The 25,168-nt window shown below is 43.5% G+C and overlaps 1 protein-coding gene and 2 pseudogenes across 2 annotated transcripts in view; 2 read left to right on the top strand and 1 right to left on the bottom strand.

Moving 5' to 3' along the window:
- The window catches only part of LOC126081159 (HLA class II histocompatibility antigen, DRB1 beta chain-like), a 288,700-nt gene that overhangs the window by 115,108 nt on the left and 148,424 nt on the right, over positions 1–25,168 (top strand). The window lies entirely within an intron of this gene.
- Positions 1–25,168, top strand: part of LOC126081386 (DLA class II histocompatibility antigen, DR-1 beta chain-like) — a 199,109-nt pseudogene that overhangs the window by 25,517 nt on the left and 148,424 nt on the right.
- Positions 4,967–6,569, bottom strand: LOC126068468 (HLA class II histocompatibility antigen, DR alpha chain-like; annotated as a pseudogene).

Raw genomic sequence — 25,168 nt, 5'->3', positions numbered from 1 at the left:
ATCTGTATGCTGGCTACAAGAGACACACCTTAGAAACACAAACTAAAACTCAAAGGATGGAAAAAAATATATCAAGCAAACAACAATCAAAAAAGAGCAGGAGTGGCAGTATTAATTTCTGACAAATTAGACTTTAAAGTTACATCCATCATAAAGGATAAGGAAGGACACTATATAATTATTAAAGGGACAATATACCAAGAAGATATAGCCATAAATATTTATGCACCCAATGACAGGGCTGCAAGATACATAAAACAAACTCTATCAGTATTGAAAACTGAGATAGACAGCTTCGCATTAATAGTAGGAGATGTCAACACACCACTTTTGATGAAGGACAGGACATCCAGAAAGAAGTTCAAGAAAGACAAGGAAGATCTAAATGCCACAATCAAACAACTTCACCTCATAGACATATACAGAACATTCCACCCAACAGCAACCAAGTATACTTTTTTTTCTAGCGCAGGTGGAACATTCTCTAGAATAGACCACATATTAGGTCATAAAGCAAGCCTTAGCAGAATCCAAAACATTGAAATATTACGAAGCATCTTCTCTGACCATAAGGCCATAAAAGTGGAAATCAATAATAGAAAAAGCAGGGAAAAGAAATAAAACACTTGGAAACTGAACAATAAATACCCAGCTCAAAAAAGACTGGATTATAGAAGACATTAAGGATGGAATAAATAGAATCCAGTGAGAATGAAAACACTTCCTATCAGAACCTTTGGGATACAGTGAAAGCGGTGCTCAGAGGTCAATTTATATCCATAAATGCACACATACAAAAAGAAAAAAGGGCCAAAATCAAAGAATTATCTCTACAACTTGAATAGAAAGAGAAGAAGAAAAGAAACCCTCAGGCACAAGAAGAAAACAAAGAATAAAAACTAGAGCAGAAATAAATGAAATAGAAAACAGAAAGACAATTGAAAGAATTAACAAGACCAAAAGCTGGTTCTTTAAAAACATCAACAAAATTGATAAACCATTGGCCAAACAGACAAAAGAAAAACTAGAGAGGAAGCAAATTACCTGAATAAGAAATGAGATGGGCAATATTACAACAGACCCAACTGAAATTAAAAGAATCATATCAGATTACTATGAAAAATTGTACTGTAACAAATTTGAATACCTAGAGGAAATGGATGAATTCCTAGAAACACACAACCTACCTAAACTAACACAAACAGAGGTAGAACAACTAACAGAAAAGAGATTGAAAAGGTAATCAAAAAACTCCCAACAAAAAAAAAGCCCTGGCCCGGACGGCTTCACTGCCGAGTTCTACCAAACTTTCAGAGAAGAGTTAACACCACCATACTAGAGGTATTTCAGAGCATACAAAAAGTTGGAATACTCCCAAACTAATTCTATGAAGCTACCATATCCCTGACACCAAAACCAGGTAAAGACACCATAAAAAAAGGAAAAAACAGACCTATATCCCTCATGAATATAGATGCAAAAATCCTCAACAAAATTATAGCCAATAGAATTCAACCACACATGAAAAAAATAATTCATCATGACCAAGTGGAATTCATACCAGGTATGCAGGGATGGTTCAACATTAGAAAAACAATTAAAGTAATCCATCATATAAATAAAACAAAAGACAAGAATCACATGATTTTATCAATTGATGCAGAAAAGGCATTTGACAAAGTTCAACACCCATTAATGATAAAAAACTCTCAGCAAAATAGAAATAGAAGGGAAATTCCTCAGCATAATAAAGGGCATTCATACAAACCCAATAGCCGACATCATCCTAAATGGAGAGAGCCTGAAAGCATTCCCCTTGAGATTGGGAACCAGACAAGGATGCCCTTTATCACCACTCTTACTCAACATTGTGCTGGAGGTCCTAGCCAGAGAAATTCGGCTAGATAAAGAAATAAAGGGCATCCAGATTGGCAAAGAAGAAGTCAAAGTATCTCTATTTGCAGATGACATGGTCTTATACACAGAAAATCCCAAGGAATCCTCCAGAAAACTACTGAAACTAATAGAAGAGCTCAGCAGAGTATGGGAACACAAGATAAACATGCAAAAATCAGTTGGATTCCTCTACACCAAAAAAAAGAACATGGAAGATGAAATCACCAGATCAATACAATTTACAGTAGTCTGGAAGAAGATAAAATATTAGGAATAAATCTTACCAGAGATGTAGAAGACTTATACAAAGAAAACTACAAAACTCTTCTGCAGGAAACCAAATAGACTTACATAAGTAGAAAAACATACCTTGCTCATGGACAAGAAGACTTAACACTGCAAAAATGGCTATTCTACAAAAAGTGATCTATAGACTCAATGCAATTCCGATCCAAATTCCAATGACATTTTTCAATAAGATGGAGAAACAAATCATCAACTTCAAATGGAAGGGAAAGAGGCCCCAGATAAATATAAAAAAAAATTTTTTTTTTTTTTTTTACTAGCATTACTGAAAAAGAAGAACAAAGTGGAAGGCCTTACTCTACCTGATTTTAAAACCTATTATGCCGCCACAGTAGTCAAAACAGCCTGGTACTGGTACAACAACAGATACGTAGACCAATGGGACAAAATTGAGAATCCAGACATAAATCCATCCACATATGAGCGGTTGATATTTGACAAAGGCCCCAAAACTGTTAAATGGGGAAAAGACAGTCTTTTTAACAAACGGTACTGGCATAACTGGGTAGCCATCTGCAAAAAAATGAAAAAAGACCCATACCTCACTCCATGCACAAAAACAAGCTCAAAATGCATTGAAGACCTAAACATAAAACCTGAAAAGATAAAGATCATGGAGGAAAAATAGGGACAAAGTTAGTAGCCCTAATACATGGCAACAACTGTATATGAAACATTACCAACAATGCAGAAGGAAAACTAGATAAGTGGGAGCTCCTACAACTCAAACACCTGCGCTCATCCAAAGACGTGACCAAAAGAGTACAAAGGTTACCTACAGACTGGGAAAAAGTTTTTAGCTATGTTATTTCCGATCAGCGCCAGATCTCTGAAATCCACATGATATTGCAAAAGCTCAACTGCAAAAAGACAAATAACCCAATTAAAAAATGGGCAAAAGATATGAATAGACACTTCACTAAAGAAGACATTCAGGTAGCTAACAGATACATGAGGAAATGCTCACAATCATTAGCCATTAGAGAAACGCAAATCAAAACTACAATGAGATTTCATGGCTCTCCAACAAGGCTGGCGTTAATCAAAAAAACACAAAATAAGAAATGTTGGAGAGGTTATGGAGAGAGTGGAACACTTATACACTGCTGGTGGGAATGTAAAATGGTACAACCACTTGGTAAATTGACACTTCTTTAAAGAGCTAGAAATAGAACTACCGTATGATCTAGCAATCCCACTCCTTGAAATATATCCTAGAGAAATAAGACCCTTTACACAAACAGATATATACACACCCATATTTATTGCAGCACTGTTTACAATAGCAAAAAGATGGAAGCAACCAAGGTGCCCATCAACAGATGAAAGGATAAATAAATTATGGTACATTCACATAATGGAATACTACTCACCCATAAAGAACAGTGATGAATCTGCGAAACATTTCATAAGATGGAGGAAGCTGGAAGGCATTATGGTGAGTGAAACTAGTCAGTTGCAAAAGGACAAATATTGTATAACACAACTTTTATGAGAACTCGAGAAATAGTTTAAATAGAGAAGAAAATATTCTTTGATGGTTATGAGAGGGGAGAAGGGGGTGGGAGAGGTGTATCCCCTAATTAGATAGTCGATAAGAACTGCTTTAGGTGACAGGCAAGACAACACACAATACAGGCAGGGTCAGCACAACTGGACTGAGCCAAAGACAGAGAAGATTCCTGAATAAACTGAAAGCTTCGAAGGCCAGCGTAGCAGGGCCAGGGGTTTGGGGACCATGGTTTCAGGAGACATCTAAGTCAATTGGCACAATGAAATGTATTAAGAAAACATTCTGCATCCCACTTTGGAGAGTGTTGTCTGGGGTCTGAAACACTAGCAAGCGGCCATCTAAGATGCATCAATTGGTCTCAACCCACCTGGATTGAATGAGAATGAAGAACACCAAGGACACAAGGTAATTATGATCCCAAGAGACAGAAAGGGCCACATAAACCAGAGACTACATCAGCCTGAGACCAGAAGAACTAGATGGTACCCAGTTACAGCCGATGACTGTCCTGACAGGGAACTCAACACAGAACCCCTGAGAGAGCAGGAGAGCAGTGGGATGCAGACCCGAAATGCTTGCAAAGAGACCAGACTTAATGGTCTGACTGAGACTAGAAGGACCGCAGTGGTAATGCCCCCAGGACTTCTGTTGGCCCATAACAGGAGCCGTTCCTGAAGCCAACTATTCAGACAGGGATTGGACTAGACAATGGGTTGGAGAGGGACGCTGGTTAGGAGTGAGCCTCTTGGATCAGGTGGACACTTGAGACTATGTTGGCATCTCTTGCCTGCAGGGGAGATAAGAGGATAGAGGGGAGTAGAAGCTGGCAAAATGGACACTTAAAGAGAGAGTAGAGGGAGAGAGTAGGCTGTCTCATTAGGGGAAGAGCAATTGGGAGTATGTAGCAAGGCGTATATAAGTTTTTGTGTGAGAGACTGACTTGATTTGTAAACTTTCACTTAAAGCACAATAAATATTAAAAAAATAATAATAAAAGTTCAAATCAGAAAAAAAAATAGCAGAAATTTCTTCATTGATCTTCTCTAAGAAAGCCCATAACCTGTAGTAGGACACACAGAGTTCAAAATGACTTTTTTGAGCTCCCTTCGTCAGATTCCTTCCTCTCTTCCCTTAAGGTTTTTATTTTTGGAAAAGTCTCTTAAGATCATCAGACCACTAGTAAACGTAACTCCTCTGACATGAACTGCTGTACCATACTCTCCAGGTGAACATGAATGAACAGGCCACGTGCTACCTTGTTTTAGAGCATCCAACACCACTTGTCAGACTGCAGAAGCTAAAACAGGCATTGGACTCCATGAGATTTTCTACTGCATGAAATGAATCTATGCTAACGCCAAAGGAGCCAGCTCTGGAAATGCTGCCCAACTGACAGCCTGCTTTAGGAAACAGGTTCTCTGTTGTCTCTGGGAGGAATTTGGCATTTCAAACTCTTGGAAAAAAATAAAACAGAACACAGGGTAATGAATGATGGTAGGGAAAGCACTTAGTAGCAAATGTAGGTTACTTAGTCAAGACAATAGTTATTAATAGATTAAAGAAGAGGAACATAGAATGACATATTCAAGGAATTGCAGAAGAGTGAGGAATCTGATTAATGCCAGAAGACAAGGTATATGGATTTTACCAAATGGTACAAAGCATTTATGGCACTCTGGGTCTCAAGGGACCAGACACATGCATCATCTGAGGAAACCATGAAACAAAGGAGATTGAAGGATGGTTCATACCCCAGTGCTTGAGGAGCGGCTTGTCGAGTCCCCACTGATCCACTTGGCAGTCACAGAAGTCCTCTGTTGAGGGTAGGAAGGGGAGATAGTAGAACTTGGAGGAAAAGTGGTCTTCCCTGGGCAGGAAGACTGTCTCTGAAACTCCTGTGATAACAGGTTTTCCATTTTTAAGCCTTGTGACATTGAGCATTGGTGGAGAGAATTTGTCGACAAAAGAGATAGGATGTTGGGCTTTAGAAATTCTGCAGGGCTGTTCAAAAGCAGTGTCTCTTCTGAAGATTCTGGGGGAGTGGGCACATGACAGATATTAGACTTGCATGCTGAGACTTGTCCCTTCCTCTCCCTCATTGAAATGCGGTCCAAAGCACATTAAAAGAGCAGTTGAAGTTGTGTCCTGAGGACTCTATGCCATGGTCACAGATACCAATCTCTGACTCTGTCAACCTGGAACTTGAACCGAATTTCAGGTGTAAGATATCCAAGGACCTACTTCTGGCTCCTTCCACAAACCATGGATTCAGGGTTGTGACTTTTGTGAGTGGCTGTGCATGACAAAGACAAGACATGCATACGTAAAGGCGGAAACAAACTCATTGGGCGTGTAATGCTGGGCTGGCTTATAACAAGTTTCTTGTTGTTGTTAGTTGCCATCAAGTCAATTCCAACTCATGGCGACCTCACGTGGCCCCATGAAACTCCACGGGGAAAGTCAGTCACGATAATGACATAAAGAGGTGAAGCATTCATTTTAAAGCTACAGATCCCATGCCTAGGAAAGCAGCAGAGAGAGGTACCACTGATGTTCGGTGTGTGGTTGGACTGTTTCACCATGACATCCAGGTTGGCTTTGTCCACAGCTATATTGGCCAATCCGCTCTAAGCCTCAAAGCTGGCAAAATGTTCAAAGTCTTTAAGCCACCAGACTGTCTCCTTCTTTTCCATACTCACATGGAAAATCTCATCACCATCAAAGTCAAGCATAAACTCACCTGTTTGGGACTCAGATAGAACTCGGCCTGGATGGTCACGTGCTCCTCTGAAATGGCAAGAAAGGGAGTTAGGGTGAGAATGAGGAGAGAGAGATGAAGAAGAACCCAGGACATGAGACACATACATGTGGGCAGGAGGTGATGGAGAGGCTTAGGGCCCAGTGGAACTGAGGAGTGAGGGACACTAGGAGTGAGCTTGGAAAGCTGAGGCCTAAGTGAAGGATATGCTTGTTGAACAGTGTTGGAGAAGACATAGAAGGGGGCAGAGTCAGAGAAGGTGGACTGAAGTTGATGAAGGCTAAAAAGCTCAGAGACTTGTGAAGTTGTTTTTTGGCTCCATGTTACTAAAAAATACTAGCTGAGAAATAAAACCCTTTTAAGAAATGCAGCATGGGTCCCCAAAAGAGAAATGTTTTTCACAGCTTTTACAGAGGCTTTAAATACACGAATAGGTCAGAGTTCCTGGCATGTCTTTCCGGGGACACTGTATTATCAGACGCAAACACCGTTTACTCTAGGAAGAGGGAAACACTGCTTAAAAGGTTGAGTTCTGAGTTCTGGAATCAAGTCAAATCTGGAATTCTTATTCAGCTACTTACTTGCTGAGCAATCTTAAGCAAATATTCTACCTATTGATGTATAGTTTTCTAATTATAGTTCTGTTGTGGTTTTACTTCCTCCATAGGTGGGTTTTGAATGTTAAATGAGACAAGGTAAGTAAATTACTAGTATACATCAGGTCTACAGCAAGCACTGTTGACTATTTATGGTTGGAGGCTGCTTTGTATCTTAGAAAAATACAACTGGAGCCTGGATTACCCAGAAAGCTGAGATCGAGACCTTGTGGTGTTGTAGATTACACATTTACCTGGTCTGCACCACACCACAGACACATCTATGAGAAGCATTATGTTTGCATTGACCTTAGCAATGCATTTTTGTGTCTTAATGCTCCTTAGATTGGGACTATCGTTATTGGACATACTGTATTCTATATGGTTGATACTGAGAATAATCAACACCAAGGGGATAATCTACCTGAAAATGGAAACCTACACTTGGAGAGTATGCATGCTGTATGGTGTGTGTATGTGGGATGGGGATTGTTTTCTTCGCTCTGTCTTCAGAAACACATGAGGTTTTTTAAGGTTTGGCTGTATATTAATAAACCTAGGGATTAATTTAACATTTACAACTCTAAACACACACACACACACACACAAATATTCTAGCTTCCCGTTCCAACCTAAGAGCCTCTAACTTTCCAGGTGAGCATCCTCATACACCGCTCTTCCTGGGCAATGGAAACTACATTTGCCACCATGGGTGTAAAGGCTGGGACACTACTTTGCTTATTTCCAGTGTTCACGTGACCTTCTGTGGGAGTCACTCTGGATGAAGAATACTTCTTCACAACACCTCTTCACAATAGCACAAATGTTTGTTGTGCAGATGGCAGAGAAAAAAAATCAGATTCCTCAATTCCTTATTCATTTTTCTACTGTCTGGAAAATATCACTATATATCCATAACTTCAGATCGCTGTAAGAGCCACTGCAGTGTGGATTATCACCATCATAATACAAACGAAAACAAAAAAAAAAATGTTGAGGTCTAGTGAATTCCGACTCATAGCAAACGTATAGGACAGGGCAGAACTGCCCCAGAGGATTTCTAGGGAGCACTGGGTTGATTTGAACTGCTGACCTTTTGGTTAGCAATGGAGCTCTTAACAACTGCACTACCAAGGCTCCAACATCACTGTTGTAGGAAGGAGTAATTCGGTGCAATTGACATCAGCATTCCTTTGCTCCCAGTCTCTCTTGGGTGCATTGTTGCTCTTTGTTGACCTTCCTTTCTAGTGATCTTCAATAAAATGTCTGTGCTCACAACATGTTGACATAGTTCACATGCCAAAAGAAATTACCATCAAGTGAATTCCGTCTCATGGAAACCCTGTGTGTCAGAATAGAAATGTACCCCACAGGGTTGTCAAATGTTTTGACCTTCGGAAGTAGATTGCCAGGCCTTTCTTCCAAGGTGCCTCCAGGCACTTATTGGCAAAGCTAAAAGAGCTTTGTAACACTTGCCTGAGAAGGGCAGAGGCCGAGGCAGCCCAAGAGGTCTAAGATGTACGGGCTGAAGGCCAGAGAGAAGCCCGTCTGTGGCACAGCTGGAAAGAGGCCATGCTGATCAAAGAGCTGTATCCTGAGTGTTCCTGAGCCAGGACTGTAACCTCTTATTTCCCTAATAATCCACTTAACTGTAAGTACAGTTTGTGAGTTCTGTGTGGCCATTGCAGGAGCTATTGAACCCAGCACAGAAGTAGAGAGAGTCGTGGGAGGGAAGGTTGGTGTCAGAAGTGTAAAAAGTTTGGAAGGCGGGAGTGTCTGGCCTCCACCTCATAGGAATGAGCCCTGGGTTGTTGGTGCCGATAGATAATGATTCTCCTCCCCCCTGTGACGTTAGAGGAGGTCAAAAGCCCCCAGCACCGTGCCATTTTTACACACGTGATCCAGCAATCCCACTCGTGGCATATGCCCCAAAGAATTAACAGCAGGAATGCAAGCAGATGTTTGTAAAACCATGTTCATTGCAGCAGTAGTCGCAATAGCTAAAAGGTGGAAACAGTCTAAATGTCCACCAACAGAGGAACGGATGAACAAAATGGGGTACACACATACAGTGGAATAGTTCTCCGCCATAAAGAGAGGGGAAGTTGATACTCACCACGACATGCATGAACCTTGAAAAGATTATGCTGAGTGAGATAAGTCATTCACAAAAGGACAAACATTGTATTATCCCACTTATAGGAAATATCTAGAACAGGCAAATGTATAGAGATCAAAGTTTATTAGTGATTACCAGGGGCAGGGAGGAGTGAGGGGGAAAGGAAGACACTGCACTTAGGGGACATGGAGCTTCTGTTAAGGGTGATGGAAATATTTGGGAATGAGGGTGGTTGACCAACATGATGACCATATTTACTGTCACTCGATTGTACCTGGGAAGATTGTTGAAATGGAAAACGGTTTGTTACCTTATGTTTTCCACAATCATAAATGAATGAATGACAATTAAAATCCAGTATCTAGTAATCTCCGAAAAGCCTGAGAAAGTCCCTTTCCATTACCCTAATAAATGACTGCAGGGTCCTTAAGGAAAGCTCGGCAGAAAGTTAACAGGACATGTTTCTGGAATTTTGCAAGGTCCTGCCTCAGGGGAAACCTGGTCTTGATTCAGTCAAAGGGGCTCTGGGTCTGTGAATGAACTTAGGCCCAGAAACTGGGTGAGAGGCTGCAACAGCTTTTGTGGCAACTACCTCGGGGGTCTGGCTACCAGACCTGAAGCTTTTCTATTCTACAGATCAAGTCATATTTTATTTACTTTTTTCCTTTTTGAAAAAATTGAATTTTAGATGAAGGTTTATAGAACAAACTAGTTTCTCATCAAAGAGTTAGTACACACATTGTTGTATGACCTTGGTTAAAAAACCTCATGGCATTTTACACTGTCTTTTTTTGTGGGTTTTCTCAACCCTGGGTTCCCTATTACCAGCTTTCCTGTTCCTTCCTGACCTTCAGTCCCTGCCCCAGGGCTGGTGCGCCCCTTTGGTCTTGTTTCTATCCATGGGCCTGTTCAATCTTTGGCTGAAGGATGAACCTCAGGAGTGACCTGTTTTCTGAGCTGAAAGGGTGTCCAGGGACCATACTCTCAGGGTTTCTCCAGCCTCTGTGTCAGGCCAGCAAGCCTGGTCTTTCTTTTGAGTTATAATTTTGTTCTACATTTTTCTGCAGCTCTGTCCAGGACCCTCTATTGTGATCCCTGTCAGAGCAGTCAGTGATGGTAGCTGGACACTATCTAGTTGTGCTGGACTCAGTCTGGTGGAGGCCGTGGTAGATGTGGTCCTTTAGTCATTTGTACTAATCTTTCCCTTGGGTCTTTAGTTTTCTTCATTCATCGTTGCTCCTGAAGGGGTGAGACTAGTGGCATATCCTAGATGGCCGTTCACAAGCCTTTAAGGCCCTAGACAATACTTACCAAAGTAGAACATAGAGCATTTTCTTTATAAGCTATGTTATACCAGTTGAGTTAGATGTTCCCTGAGACCATGGTCCCCACAGCCCTCAGCCTAGCAATTTGGTCCCTCAGGGAGTTTGGATGTGTCTATGGAGCTACCATGACCTTGCCTTGTATAGGTTGTGGTGGCTTCCCCAGTAGTGTGTACTGCCTTACCTTTCACCAAAGTCGCCACTTGTCTATCGTCTATTAAGAGTTTTTCCATCCCACACCCCCACCCTGTAACCAGCAGAGAGTGTTTCTTTTTGTGAGTTTTTACAGTAGTGGTCTCATACAATCAAGTAATATTTTAGCAGTTTGCCCATCTATTTTATTTCTAGGATCACCACAGTCCATTAGTAAAAAAAAAAAAAAAACAAAAAACCTGTTGCTGTCGAGTCAATTTGAACTCATAGCGACCCTATAGGTCAGAGTAGAGCTGTCGCATAGGGTTTCCAAGGAGCACCTACTGGATCTGAACTGCCTACCTTTTGGTTAGCATCTATATCTCTTAACCACTTTGCCTCCAGGGTTCTAATCATTCATTAAAAAAAAAAAAAAAAAAAAATCGATTAGCCACCATCAAAATCTCTGCAGGTTAAAACATTTCGTAGGCTTTTTCTGATTACAATTCCCCAACACCCATTATGTCTCTGGTGGTGAATGCCGACACTTGGCCTCTGCCACTCCAGGATTCCAAGGAGCCCTGACGGCACCATGGTTAAGAGCTCAGCTGCTAACTGGAAAGTTGGTGTTTGGAACCCACCCAGCTGCTCTGTGGGAGAAAGACTTGGTGATCTGCTTCCGTGAAGATCACAGCCATGAAAACACTATGGGGCAATTCCACTCTTTCACATGGGGTCACTAGGAGTAGGACTCAACTTGATGGCACCCAAGAACTCCAGGATTCTAGCGTTTCCAGAATGTATAGGGCCCATCTCACTGGTGGCTCTCCCACCTTGACCCCAGGTCAATGGAAACAGCCAGTACAGAGCTTCTCAAGGACACTGCTGTTCCCCTCACTAAGGTTGGCTATGCCTTCAGGGACTTCTCAGGGGGTGTAATGTAGAGTGGATGTCCAGATCACATTTAATATATTCATGTCAAAGTTTCTACCTTCCTCAATGTTTGGACCCTTTCTTCTGTTATTCCAGGGAGTTACAGCATCTCAGCCTCCCTGACTGTAGGTCATTGCTGAGTCGAAGTTTTAGTCAATCAACCAGGCAAATTGCTAACCCCTCTACCAGCATCACAGGCTAACATACTGCAGTAGATTGAGAAAAAAAAAAAACTAACCTAGAAATTCTTCCCATGCCAGTGTGTGCACCTCTTTGCCATGTGACTTTACTGCTCTTCCCATCAAGAGATGGAATCTATTTCTTTCTTCTTTTTTACTGTAGTAAAATATATATAACAAAAAAGTGTCATTTTAACCATTTCAAGTGTACAATTCAGTGACATTAATTGCAGTCCCCATGTGACTGCAACCATCACCACTATTTATGTCCAAAAGCTCTTCATCACCCCAAACAAAAACTCGGTTTCCCTTAAGCAATAAGTCCCCATTTCCTGTCTCCCCAGCTGCTCGTAACCACTAACCAATTTTGTCTCTATGCATTTGCCCATTCTAGATATAAATCAGATCATACAATATTTGTTTTTTTGTGACTGACTTTTGTCACTCAGTGTAATGTTTTCAACGTTCATCCATTAAGCACCATGCATCAGAACCTCATTTTTATGGCTGAGTAATGCTCTATTGTACCTATGTACTGCATTTTGTTTATCCTTTGCCCTGGTGATGGAGGCTTGGCTGTTAGGAGTAATGCTGCAGTGAACATCGGTGTATAAGTATCTGTTTGAGTCCCTGCTTCAATTCTCCGGGTATACACGTAGGAGTGGAATTGCTGGGTCATATGGTAATTCTGTGTTTATCTATTTGAGGAACCACCAAACTGTTTTCCACAGCATGTAGGCCATTCCTGAGTCCAGGTTTTAGTCACTCAATCGTGTAAATTGGCTACAAGCTAATGCACTGCAGTAGACTGCAAAAAAAAAAAAAAAAAAAAAGCCCACAAATTCCTCCCATCCCTGAATGCACACCCCTTTGCAGTGTGACTACTATTCCTCGCATCAAGAGGTGGAGTTTATTTCTCAACTGCTTAAATCTGACTTGTCACGTGGCATGCTATGACGAATAGACGGGGGCAGAAGTGGATTTGTGGGAGTTCTGAGCCCAAGGCTCCAGAGGTCTGAGGCTTCCACTTTCTCTCTTGCTGCCCTGAAACAGCCTGGGCTAAGTTCCTTGAGGATAAGAGAGCACATGGACAGCCAGGCCCAACTGACGGCCAGCACCAACTGGCCAACTATCTTAGGTCATCCACCTCCATTTAAGCTACCAGATAAAGATGAGTTCTACTGCATGAAAATGACAATGAGGTCATACCTGACCATGAGGTTATACCTGACCATGAGGTCATACCTGTCTATGAGGTCATATCTGACCGTGAAGTCATACCTGATCATGATGTCATACCTGATGTAAGGTGAAGTGCAGGATCACAGGAGGAGAGCGGTCAGGGATCTGAGGGGCCAGGGGGCGGGAAGGATCGTCTATGTGACACTGACAGCATCGACAATTATGGCAGGAATGGTGCTAGTGACAATGGTGGTGAGTCAGGTGCTATAATCCTCAAGGAATGAGGAGTGACCCAACTAAAAACTAAACTCCTTGCTGTCAGGTTATTCTGACTCATGGCGATACCACGTGTTAAAGAATAGAGTTGCTCCATAGGGTTTTCTTGGCTGTAACCTTTACAGCAGCAGAGAACCAGGCCTTTCTTCCACAGTGTGAGTGGCTGGGTTCAATCTGCTAACCTTTAGGTTAGTAGATGAGTGCAAACAATTTGCACCACTCAGGGGCCTGAGGTCCTTAAACGTCTGTGTCAATGATATTGTCAAATAGCAGGAAACTCAAAGCTGGGGGTTTAGGGGGAAGAGGAAAGATGATATCCTGGAAGAGATAATGAGGAGTAAGGAGGTCACTGACCCCCTTCCCGGCCAGTGGCAGGAGAGCGAGGGGGGAAAACAGCCACCACTTGCAGTAGTGGGAGAGGAAGCAGTGTCCTTGGGGAGAGCCAGGCTTCCAGAAGAGCTAGAAGGCGAAGGAAATGTTCAAAGACAGCAAATTCTGGGGCCCCTCCCATGCCCGGGTCCTTGGGTGCTGCAGTGGTTAATGGGCTCATCTGAGAACTGAAAGGCTGCAGGCTGAAGTTCACCTAGAGGCACCTCAGAAGAAAGGCCTGGTGATCTGTTTCCAGATAATCAGCCACTGAAAACCCTACGGAGCACAGTTCTACTCTGACACACACGGGGTTGCCGTCAGTTGGAATCTCCTCAATAGCAACTAGTTTTTTTCCTCCATCCCTGAGTTCTAGGCAGCACAGTGGAGTTCTAGGAGGCTGAGTTCTCAGGAGGGGTGGGAGATGGGATCAGAGAGGGGAACAGGGCCAGATGGGGATTAGATGCAGGGAAGAGGGCTGACCTGGAAGTCCGGGAACTCTTGTGGGGACTGACATAAACAGGATAAAAGTTGTAATGGGATTAGCCCTCCTGGCCGGAAGCAGAGTTGGGAACTGTGAGTGGCTGGAAGGCTGTTAGGGAGAAAAGCAACAATCCCATCTCTGCACTCGGGGGCCCTTGCTAGAAGCCTGCCATAATCTGGGCCACCAGCCCTTCAATTCTGGCCAATGACACGGGGAGGGGCGGGTCTATCCAGAACTCTGACTCCTGCCAACACCTGTCCACCAACGTTCAAGAAAATGATGAAGTCAGTGAGACAGAATGGAGCACAGAACAGATCCCAACATATATTTAATGTATAACAGGAGTGGAATTTCATTTCAGTGAGAACCCCCAACCTCTTACCAAAAAAACCAAATCCATTGCTGTCCACTAGATTCTGACCCACAATGACCCTATAGGACAGAGTAGAAGTGCCCCACACAAAGCCTTTCCAAGGAGTGGCAGGTGGATTAGAACTGCTGACCTTTTGGATAGCAGCCAGGCTCTTAACTCTGCGTCACCAGGGCTCCTACGTCTTACCATGACCATATAAAAAGTAAATTCCAGATGGTTTGAACACAGAAATGTAAACAATATTCAGGAAATATAAACTATATATTCAGAAAGACCTTTTATAACAAAGACCAGAAAGCCAGAGCTGTAAGAACAAAGACATAAGTACCGGCTGCTGTGGAATGGATTCTGACTCAAGGCGACCGCGAGTGTGTCCGAGCAGAACTGGGCTCCACAGGGTTTTAGTGGCTGATTTTTCAGCAGCAGATTGTCAGGTCTTTATCTGAGGCGTCTCTGAGTGGACTACACTCTGTAACCTTTCAGTTAGTAGGTCAGCAGGTAACAGTCTGTGCCATCCAGGGACGGGGTGAAAGAAAAAATGTAGAATGAAAGCCTCAGGGTAGTGAAAGATTTCTTTTCATGACACAAAAGCACCAACTGTGAATGAAAATGCTGACAAATTTGGCTTCGTTAAGATTAGTAGCCACCTGTCTGTCTCTTTGTCGTAGTGTGGTGACCTGCATGTCTCTGAGATGTTGGAACCTATGCCACCTGTACTTCAAATACCAGCAGGATCACCGACGGTGGACAGGTTTCAGTGGAGCCTCCAGACTAAGACAGACCAGGAAGAAAGGCCTGGTGACCTACTTCTGAAAATCAGCCACTGAGAAGTTTATGAACAACAACAGGACATTGTCCAACACAGGGCTGGGAGACGAGGCCTTCAGGTTGGAAGTCACCAGAATATGACTGGTGAACAGCTCACTCCTTAAGGTAACCTTGACCTTAAAGACAAAGACGGAGTAAAGGCTTCAAGACTTTGTGCCATTCAGGTGCTTTTGTAATGTTTGCTGATATCGAACGACTGAAAATGAGACCAGCTGCAAACATCCATTATCCAACATACCAACAGTCATGAGGATGGGCAGGGCCGGGCCATGTTGCTTTCTGTTACACACAAGGTCCCCAAGGGATGGAGCCTACTCAATGGCAACAAACAACAATTAGATTAATAAATAGTTTCAATTCATAAATCTCCATAAAAACCCCATTGCCTTCAACTCAATTCCAATTCATAGGGACTGTATAGGACAAAGTAGAACAGCCCCACAGGGTTTTCTAGGCTGTAATCTTTACGGAAGCAGGCTGCCACATCTTTCTCCCATGGAGCAGCTGGTGGCTTCAAACCTCTGACTTCTTGGTTAGCAGCTGAGTGCTTCACTGCTGTACCACAGGACTTCTAAAACTCCATAGCAGACAAAATTAAACCATAGTGTTCAGGGAAGCACACTTAGGTTGAAAGTATCTAGAAAATCAAGGAAGTGACTACAATAAATGTCAGAGTGGTGGTTCCCTTTAAAGGGGGTTCGGGGCTTGTGCCAGGAAAGGAGCAGGTGGGGGGCTTTTGGAGCCCGACAATGTTCTCTTTCTTGACCTAGATAGGATTACAGGAGAGATTGCTTTATAATAATGCATTAAGTTGTACACATTTTGTTCTGTATGTGTTATATTTCACATAAAGATTTTAAGGGAAAAAAATCTTTCCACGTGACTGTGTTGAACAACCATGTTTGGTGAACCCTTGTCTAGTGCTGTAGGGGGACACTATATGCGTCACGTCAATTTCAAACAACAGAAGCCAACCCAGACTCGCATATCTCAGAGTGAGTCATGTATTCGATAAATCTAGAGAATAGTTTCAGGAATGGCTGGATCCAGGTGCTACATCAAGATCATTAGGAATCTGTCTCTCTTTGTCTCTATGCTCAGCTTTTCTCATCCAGCAGGCAATCCTCCCAGGACAGGCCCCAGTGAGGTCAGGCATATGTCCCTCTGGTGAGTCACCTGAGCAGAAAGAAAACGTCTCCTTCTCTGGAGTCTCAGCAACAGTTGTAGGGTTGGCTCTCGCTGGAGCCCCACCCATCCCTGACCAATTGCTGTGGCCAGAGGCTTGAAATACCATGACTGTCCAGATGTGGGTCATGGGGCTGGCCCTGGCCCTGGAGTTGGGGAGGGTGGAGTCAGCTGAAATAGAATCACAAGGATTAGCCAAGCGGGGAACAAATGAATAAACCCTAAAGGAAAACATGGGTTCCCCTACCAAAAGAAAGAGGGAAAGATGCTTGGGTAGAAGAATTGAGACTGATGGGCTGGAAGCCTCAATGGAGTGAAAGGAAAGTGTTGTGTAGGTTAGTGTGTAAGGCCCAGAGGGCGGAGACTGTTATCAGAGAGTAGGATGCCGGAGTTGTCATCTCAGGTGGAGCAGTTTCAGGTGATGAGAGCATGCAGGGTGTGACCACGGCATTGTGTAGCAAGGATATCAGGGAAGACACCAGGGTGTTAGCGAGTCTAGAGCCACATGCCCAAGTCTACATTAATGAGTGTAGCCTAATAAAGCTCAGTCCCATGTGATTCAGTCTAAGAATAGTATCTGATTCCAGAAATGTTGCTCAATAAACTAATTAAAAAAGACTTTCACTCTTTACTCATGTCACACAAAGGACTTTAAAGACATTCTTACACATAGTTCACCCGCACTTGTCTGTCAGTTGGTTGTGTTGTGGGGGCTTGCGTGTTGCTGTGATGCTGGAAGCAATGTCACCGGTATTCAAATACCAGCAGGGTCACCCATGGAGGACAGGTTTCAGCTGAGCTTCCAGACTAAGACAGACTAGGAAGAAGGACCCAGCAGTCTACTTCTGAAAAGAGTTAGCCAGCGAAAACCTTATGAATAGCGGTGGAACATTGTCTGATATAGTGCCGGAAGATGAGCCCTCCCCCCAGTTGCAATAGTGAAGGATTCTATGGCGGAAAATATTAAACAGTGCAGGAAGCATCAAAACAAGATGGAAGGAATACACAGAGTCATTATACGAAAAAGAATAGGTCGACTTTCAACCATTTCAAGAGGTAGCATATGATCAGGAACTGATGCTACTTAAGGAAGAAGTCCACTGAAGGCACTGGTGAAAAACAAGGCTCCAGGATTGGACAGAATATCAACTGAGATGTTTCAACAAAGGGATGCAGCACTGGAGGTGCTGACTCGTCTATGCCCAGAAATATGGAAGACAGCTTCCTGGCCAACTGACTGGAAGAGATCCATATTTATGCCTATTCCCAAGAAAGGTGGTCCAACCAAATGTGGAACTTATCCAACAACATCATTAGTATCACCCGCAAGCCAAATTTTGGTGAAGGTCTTTCAAAAGTGGCTGCAGCAGTATATTGACAGGGAACTGTCAGAAATTCAGGCTGGATTCAGAAGAGGACGTGGAACCAGAGATATGATTGCTGATGTCAGATGGATCCTGGCTGAAAGCAGAGAATGCCTGAAGGATATTACCTATGTTTTATTGACACTACAAAGGCGCTCGACTGTGTAGATTATAACAAATTATGGATAACATTGAAAAGAATGGGAATTCCAGAAGACTTAATTGTGCTCATGAGGAACCTGTACATAGATCAAGAGGCAGTTGCTCCGACAAAACAAGGGGATACTGAGTGGTTTAAAGTCAGGAAAGGTGTGTGTCAGGTTTGTATCCTTTCACCATACCGATTCAATCTGTATGCTTAGCAAACCATCTGGGAAGCTGGACTATATGAAGAAGAATGGGGCATCAGGACTGGAGGAAGAATCCATAACAACCTTGTTATACAGATGACACAGCCTTGCTTGCTGAAAGTGAAGAGGACTTGAAGCACTTACTGATGAAGATCAAAGACCACAGCCTTCAGTCTGGATTACACCTCAACATAAAGAAAACAAAAATCCTCACAACTGGACAAATAAGCAACATCATATTAAATGAAGGAAAGATTGAAGTTGTCAAGGATTTCATTTTACTTGGATCCATAATCAACAGCCACGGAAGCAGCAGTCGAGAAATCAAAAGACACATTGCATTGCCAAGTCTGCTGCAAAGGACCTCTCTTTAAAGTGTTGAAAAGCAAAAATGTCACCTTGCAGATTAAGGTGTGCCTGACCCAAGCCATGGTATTTTCAGGTGTATCATATGCTTGTGAAAGCCGGACAATAAATTATTGACGCCTTTGAACTGTGGTGCTGGTGAAGAATATTGAATATACCATGGACTGCCAAAAGAACAAATATGTCTTGGAAGAAGTACAAACAGAATGCTCCTTAGAAGCAAGGATGGCGAGACTGCGTCTTACATACTTTGGACATGTTGTCAGGAGGGATCAGTCCCTGGAGAAGGCCATCGTGCTTGGTAAAGTACAGGGTCAGCAGAAAAGAGGAAGACCCTCAAGGAGGTGGACTGACACAATGGGTGCAACAATGGGCTCAAGCATAACGACGATTGTAAGGATGGCGCAGGACCGAGCAGTGTTTTGTTCCTTTGTGCCTAGGGTCGCTCTGAGTCGGAACTGACTTGATGGCACCTAACAACAACAACAACATACATAGTTCACAGGCAAACTAATTAAAATTTCGAGTCTTTTCCTCTTTTTCTCCCTCTTACCCCGAAGCTGCTCTGATCCTCTCATTTCAGTCTCCATCTCCCAGCAAGAAAACTCTCCTCTTCCACACCCAGCTCAACCTGGCCACTTGTCCTGCACGGGAAACTCAGCCTTCTTTAGGTAGGGAGGAGGGGTCGAGGAGAAATTGGACCAGCAATTACGGGGCTCTTTTTGGTGGGCCAGGGAAGGGAGAAGTCTGTGCCCAGCCTCTCCTAACCCTTTTCGACCCATCACAAGGGGAGTGACCCTAGAGTTACATGGGCACAGCCACTGGAGGACCAGTAGGGGGCACAGCAAAAAGATATGAGTCTGAAATGAAGAGCGGTTTTTACATAAGCAGGTACCAATTCCATCCCTCCACCTTGAGACCAAGGAGCCCTGGTGGTGCAGTGGTTAATCGTGGTTGATCTTTTGGCTGCTAATTGCAAGGTCGGCAGTTCAAACCCATCAGTTGTTCCGTGGGAGAAAGATGTGGCAGTTGGTTCTGTAAAGTATCCTATAGGGTCACTAGGAGCCAGAATCAACTTGATGGCAACTAGTTGTACCTCAAGAGCCTCCATTTGAGAACCTGGAATTTCTCTCTTCCTCTGCCAGTGAGGCAGGAGAACAAAGCTTATGCTGAATAAACAGGAACAATCAGGTAAAAGCTCAAAGAGGAGCTATTTTCTCTTCCTCAAAAATAGACCTAGTAGTTTTACTAATTACTAGAACAGTAAACATGAATTTGTTTTATTTGGTATAATAAATTGGGAGTGGAAAGGCTTTATACTGTTTGAGTCATAACAAATTATGGATAACATTGTGAAGAATGGAAATTTCAGAACTCTTAACTGTGTACATGTAGAACCTGTGCATAGACCAAGAGGCAGTCATTTAAACACAAAAAGGGGATACTGCATGGTTTAAAACCAAGAAAGGTATGTGTTAGACTTGTGTTTTTCACTATACATATTCAGTCTGTATGCTGAGCGAGTAATCAGAGAAGCTGGGCTCTATGAAGAAGAATGCGGCATCAGGATTGGAGGAAGACTCATTAACAACCTGCATGACCCAGAGGACACAACCTTGCTTGCTGAAAACAAAGAAGACTTGAAGCACTTACTGATGAAGAGCAAAGATTTCAGCCTTTAGTGTGGATTACATCTCAACATATAAGCAAAAAAAAAAAAAAAACCCTGACAACCAGACTGATAAGCAACATCATGATACACAGAGAAAAGAGTGAAGTTGTCAAGGATTTCATTTTACTTGATCCACAATCAATGCCCATGGAAGAGGCAGTCAAGAAATCAAATGATGTATTACCTTGGGGAAATCTGAGGCAAAAGGCTTCTTTAAAGTGTAAAGAGCAGAAATCTTACTTTGAGGACAAAGATGCACCTGACTCAGGCCATGGTGTTTTCAATCGCCTCACATGTCTGTGATAGCTGAATAATGAAGCTGAAGAAGAACTGACACCTTTGAACTATGGTGTTGGCGAAGAATATTGAATACACCATGGACTGCCAGAAGAACAACAAATCTGTCTTGGATGAAGTACAGCCAGAATGCTCATTAGAAGCAAGGATGGCAAGACTTTGTCTCAGTTATTTTGGACATGTTATCAGGAGGGACCAGTCCCTGGAGAAGGACATCATGCTTGGTAAAGTAGAGGGCAGAGAAAAAGATGAAGACCCTCAATGTGGTGGATTGACACAGTGGCTGCAACAATGGGCTCAAACATAGCAACGACTGTGATCTAATAAATTTGAATACAAACTTAAACACCCATCAAATTAAAAAAAAATTCAGTAGAAAAAAACAAGTAAAATAATAAAACCTAAATTGAGTACAGGTACTGGGGAAAAGTATATTCATAAATTATTAGTATCATTCTGTTGTGGGGGGAAATTGGCAATGTTAATCAAATCCACACAATATGTATTCACAAAGTCAGTGAAAAGATGAAGAAAGACACATCTCCCTCCCTGCTGCTACCACCCTCCAGGGCTGGGCAGGCACTGTCTCATCTTTCTTTTGGGGCCTGGCTTCTTGATCAGAGGGTATTAAGAGACTGGAGGGATTAGCTCTGTGACCTTAGGCCAGTCACCTTCTGGCTCTGGGAGCAGATCCATGTTTCCGAAACGGGGACTCTTTTAACCACATATATTCAGAAGTCTCTTTTCCTGGGAGATTCTGATTTTGTGCCTGACCTGGGGACTGGGAATTTGGAATTCTCCTTAAAAGAGCCTCAGGTGATTTGTAGAGTCAGACAGCTTTAGGAACCACAGGACTGGATTTCCACAGGGCCTTGCAGCTTTGACCTTCTGTGACCTCAGGAGTTAAGACACTAATCTGGAGCCAAACTGAGAAGAAACCAAACCCACTGAGGTGCATCGATTCTGACTCAGAGAGACCTTGCAGGACAGAGTAGAAGTGCTTCGTAGGGTTCTCAAGGCTGAAAAACTTTAGGGAAGCTGACTGCCACATCCTGCCACATCTGTCTCCCCTGTAGTGTTGAGCGGGTGGCAGGTGCCAACAGAAGACCTTTTCGTTAGCAGCCGAGCGCTTAAACCACTGCCCACCAGGAGTCTGGCGTCAGGCTGACTGGGTTCAAATCCAGTGCTGCCACTTACTAGCTGCACCACCTCCATTTCTTCACCTTCTAAAGGAGGCTGATGGTGCCCACCACAGGACTGTTGCAAGAAATGAAATGAAATAATGTAAAGAACTTAGCATATACCAAGTACTGAGGGGAAAAAAAGTCCTTGTTAAATCTTTATATTATTCCCAAATAACTTGTATTCGCCTTAGGCCTGGCTGGTGTCCTCCCCAGGTGAGTGGGGTTCTCGTCATCTTGTGGTGAGTGTACGTCATTGTGATCCTACAGTCACAGGGCCACTTACCCCTGCCCCAATCGTCTGCCCATCGCAAGCCCCCTTCAGAAATGTCAAGTCCCTTGAAAAAAGTTCAAGTCAGAAGGGGCTGGGATGGGGCACCAGGCAGCCTTGCCCATACAGGACTCCCCAAACCAAACCCATTGCCGTCGAGCTGATTCTGACCCATACTGACCCTACAGGAGAGCATAGAACTACCCCATAGGGTTTCCAAGGCTGAAATCTTTATGGAAGCAGACTGGCACGTATTTCTTCCATGGAGTAGCTGGTGAGTTGGAACTGCTGAGCTTTTGGTTAACAGATGAGCGCTATATCCTCTGCACCACCAGGGCTCCTGCAGGACTCCAAGCAGCCAGAGAGTCCATTCCAGTGATGGCCGCTCTGCCTCCGTGGTGGCCCTGCTCAGACCTGAGCCTGTGGCCAGGGCCTAGTTGGCTTCACCTCCTCTTTCATTGTCAGGATGTGTGCCAGCTCTGGGATCAGGGCCTTATAGACATCACCTTATTGGGCCCTCTCAACTCCTTTGTAAAGTAAGGGAACTTACTATACCTTTCCGCAGATGGGGAAATTGAGGCTCAGAGAAGTTAAGTGACTGATACAAAGCCACACAGCTCAAACCCAGGCCAATATTAACCCACAGCTCCTTCTACTAAGTCACAGGCCTCTGAACTAGTAGCCCCTCACCTTGTCTAGATGCTGAATTTACCTGGGGAGCTTTAAAGCATACTGAGGCCTGGGCACCACCCCAGAAGTTCTGCTTTAATTGATCTGGGTCGTGGCCTGGGCATCAAGACTCTGTAAAGCTCAGGAGGGATTCTACTGTGCAGCCAGGCTGAGAACCACTGCCCCCAACTCGACCTTCCTGTTCCCGCTCCTGGGGCTCTGCCCTCACTATGGGCCGCTGTCCTGCTGCCCCAGACTCAGCCTGCACCAGGAGACCTGGGTTTCCTGCATGAAGTATGGTGGGCTAGGATGTGCTCCACAGCCAACCAGCACCGCCCCTGACTGGGGTCATGGATGTGGGAGCCTAGGGTCCTGCCGTGTATCGGCTGTGTGGCCTTGGGCAAGTGACTACACCTCTCTGTGAAATTTCCTCATATATAAAATAGGGATGAAAGAAGCATCTACCCCATAAGACTGTTGTATTAAACATACATATGAACTATGTACAAAACGCTTAGAACAATGGCCAGAACACAGCAAGCACTTAATAAATGTTACAACTACTGCTGCTGTTATTATTACTCCTGGCTCTATCAATAGCTCCCTGCGTGGACTCCTGTCAGTTGATCTGAAGTGGGGAATTCCTCTGTTCCTATTTAGAACTACCATTCTCCCAGGGTGGGGGTATCAATCAAAGAAAGCCCCGCCCAGCATAGGCACATGATTCGAGCTGGCCAATGAGAGTATCCCCTCCTCTGGGCAGGAACCGTTTAAGTCAAGGGAAGACAAGTGATCCCTGTTGGGGAACTTGAGAGAGAGAGAGACCAGAGAACACCTTTTGAACCCCTGTGTGTACCCATTCCTGAAGGTGACAGTGCACCCAGACATCCCAGTATGAGGCCAAGCAATTCCCTCCTTCCCTTTTTTGTGGTGAAAACATACCCACCAGATCATCAGCCAACACAACAACTTCTGAATTGACAATTCAGTGACACTGATTGTATGTCTCAGGTTGTGCCACCATTACCTCTATCCTAATCCAAAACGTCTCACCACCACTAACACAGATTCAAAGCCTCCCCCAAACAAAAACTCCCCTTTCTCCCCCACACATGCCTCTGCTAACTATTAATAATCTTTGGGTTCTATAAATTTGCTTATTTCATATAAGTGAGATGATGCAATATTTGTCCTTTTGAGACGGACTTATTTCAGTTAGCATAATGTTTTCAAGGTTCATTCATGTTGTGGCATGCATCACAACTTCATTTTTGTTTATGGCTACAGAATATATACACCACATTTTGCCCACCCATTCTGCTGTTGGTGGATATTTCTGGGGTTTCCACAATTTGACTATTCAAAAAGTGCTGTAATGAACATTGGTGCACAGGTTTCTGTTTTGCATTCCTTCCTTTACTTCCTCTCGGTATATACCTAGGAATGGGATTGCTGAGTCATACGGTAATTCTGTGTTCAACTTTTTGAGGAACCGCCAACCTATTTTCCAAAGGGACTGCAGCATTTTACAAATCCGCTGTATGGATTGGGGTTCCAGTTTCTACATAACCTCACCACCATTTTCTGATTTCTGTTTCTGTGATCACTGCCATTCTAATGGAGGTGAGGTGATAATTCATTGTGGTTTTGATTTGTATTTCCTGAGGAGCCCTAGTAGAGCCCTGGTGGTACAGTAGTTAAGTGTTTGGCTGCGTCCCAAAAGGTCAGCATTTGCAATCCACCAGCTGCTCCTTGGAAACCCTATGGGGCAGTTCTACTCTGTCCTATAGGGTCACTGTGACTCAGAATAGATGTAACAGCGATGGGGGGTTAAGGAGCCTTAAGGACCCTGGTGGTACAATGGTTAAGAGCTCAGCTGCTAAGCAAAAGGTAAGCAGTTCAAATACACCAGCCATTGTCTGGAAGAAAAGACCTGATGGTCTTCTCTCATAAAGATTTCAGCCTAGAAAACCCTATGGGGCAGTTCTACTCTGTCAGGTTGTTTTACTATGAGTCAGAATTGACTCAACAGCACACAACAGCAATAGCTAATGATGTTGAGCATCATTTTATGTGCTTTTTGGACATTCGAATATCCTTTTTGGTGAACTATCTGTTGTAGTTCTGTGTCCACTTTTTGAGCGGGCTATTTAAAAAAAATTTTTTTTTTTTTTATTTCTCTTATTGTTGTCAATTCCCATTTGAGCTTATGCTGCATTTATGTTGGACTTCTGTCAAAGACACTTGCCTGACATGACATGGTGTTCACAGTCCCTGCTCATCCCCAGGGCCACTGGGATTCAGCTGAGATGATATCCAGGGAGTAGTGTCTTATGTGGAATTTAGCTTCCGAAGGCAGCTCACAAATTGTATTAACTGTCCATAATCGATAATCACATGCAGCAAAATGACCCTTGACAATCCCTCATAGCTTGAAGAGGACTGTAGAGACATGGAGCCCTGGTGGCACAGTGATTAAGAGCTTGGCACATCAAATCCACCAGCTTTAGGAACCCTATGGGGTAGTTGTACTCTATCCTGTAAGTTCCC

Source organism: Elephas maximus, chromosome 1 (assembly GCF_024166365.1).
Source record: "Elephas maximus indicus isolate mEleMax1 chromosome 1, mEleMax1 primary haplotype, whole genome shotgun sequence".
NCBI lineage: Eukaryota > Metazoa > Chordata > Mammalia > Proboscidea > Elephantidae > Elephas > Elephas maximus.
This window is presented reverse-complemented; position numbering and strand designations above follow the sequence as displayed.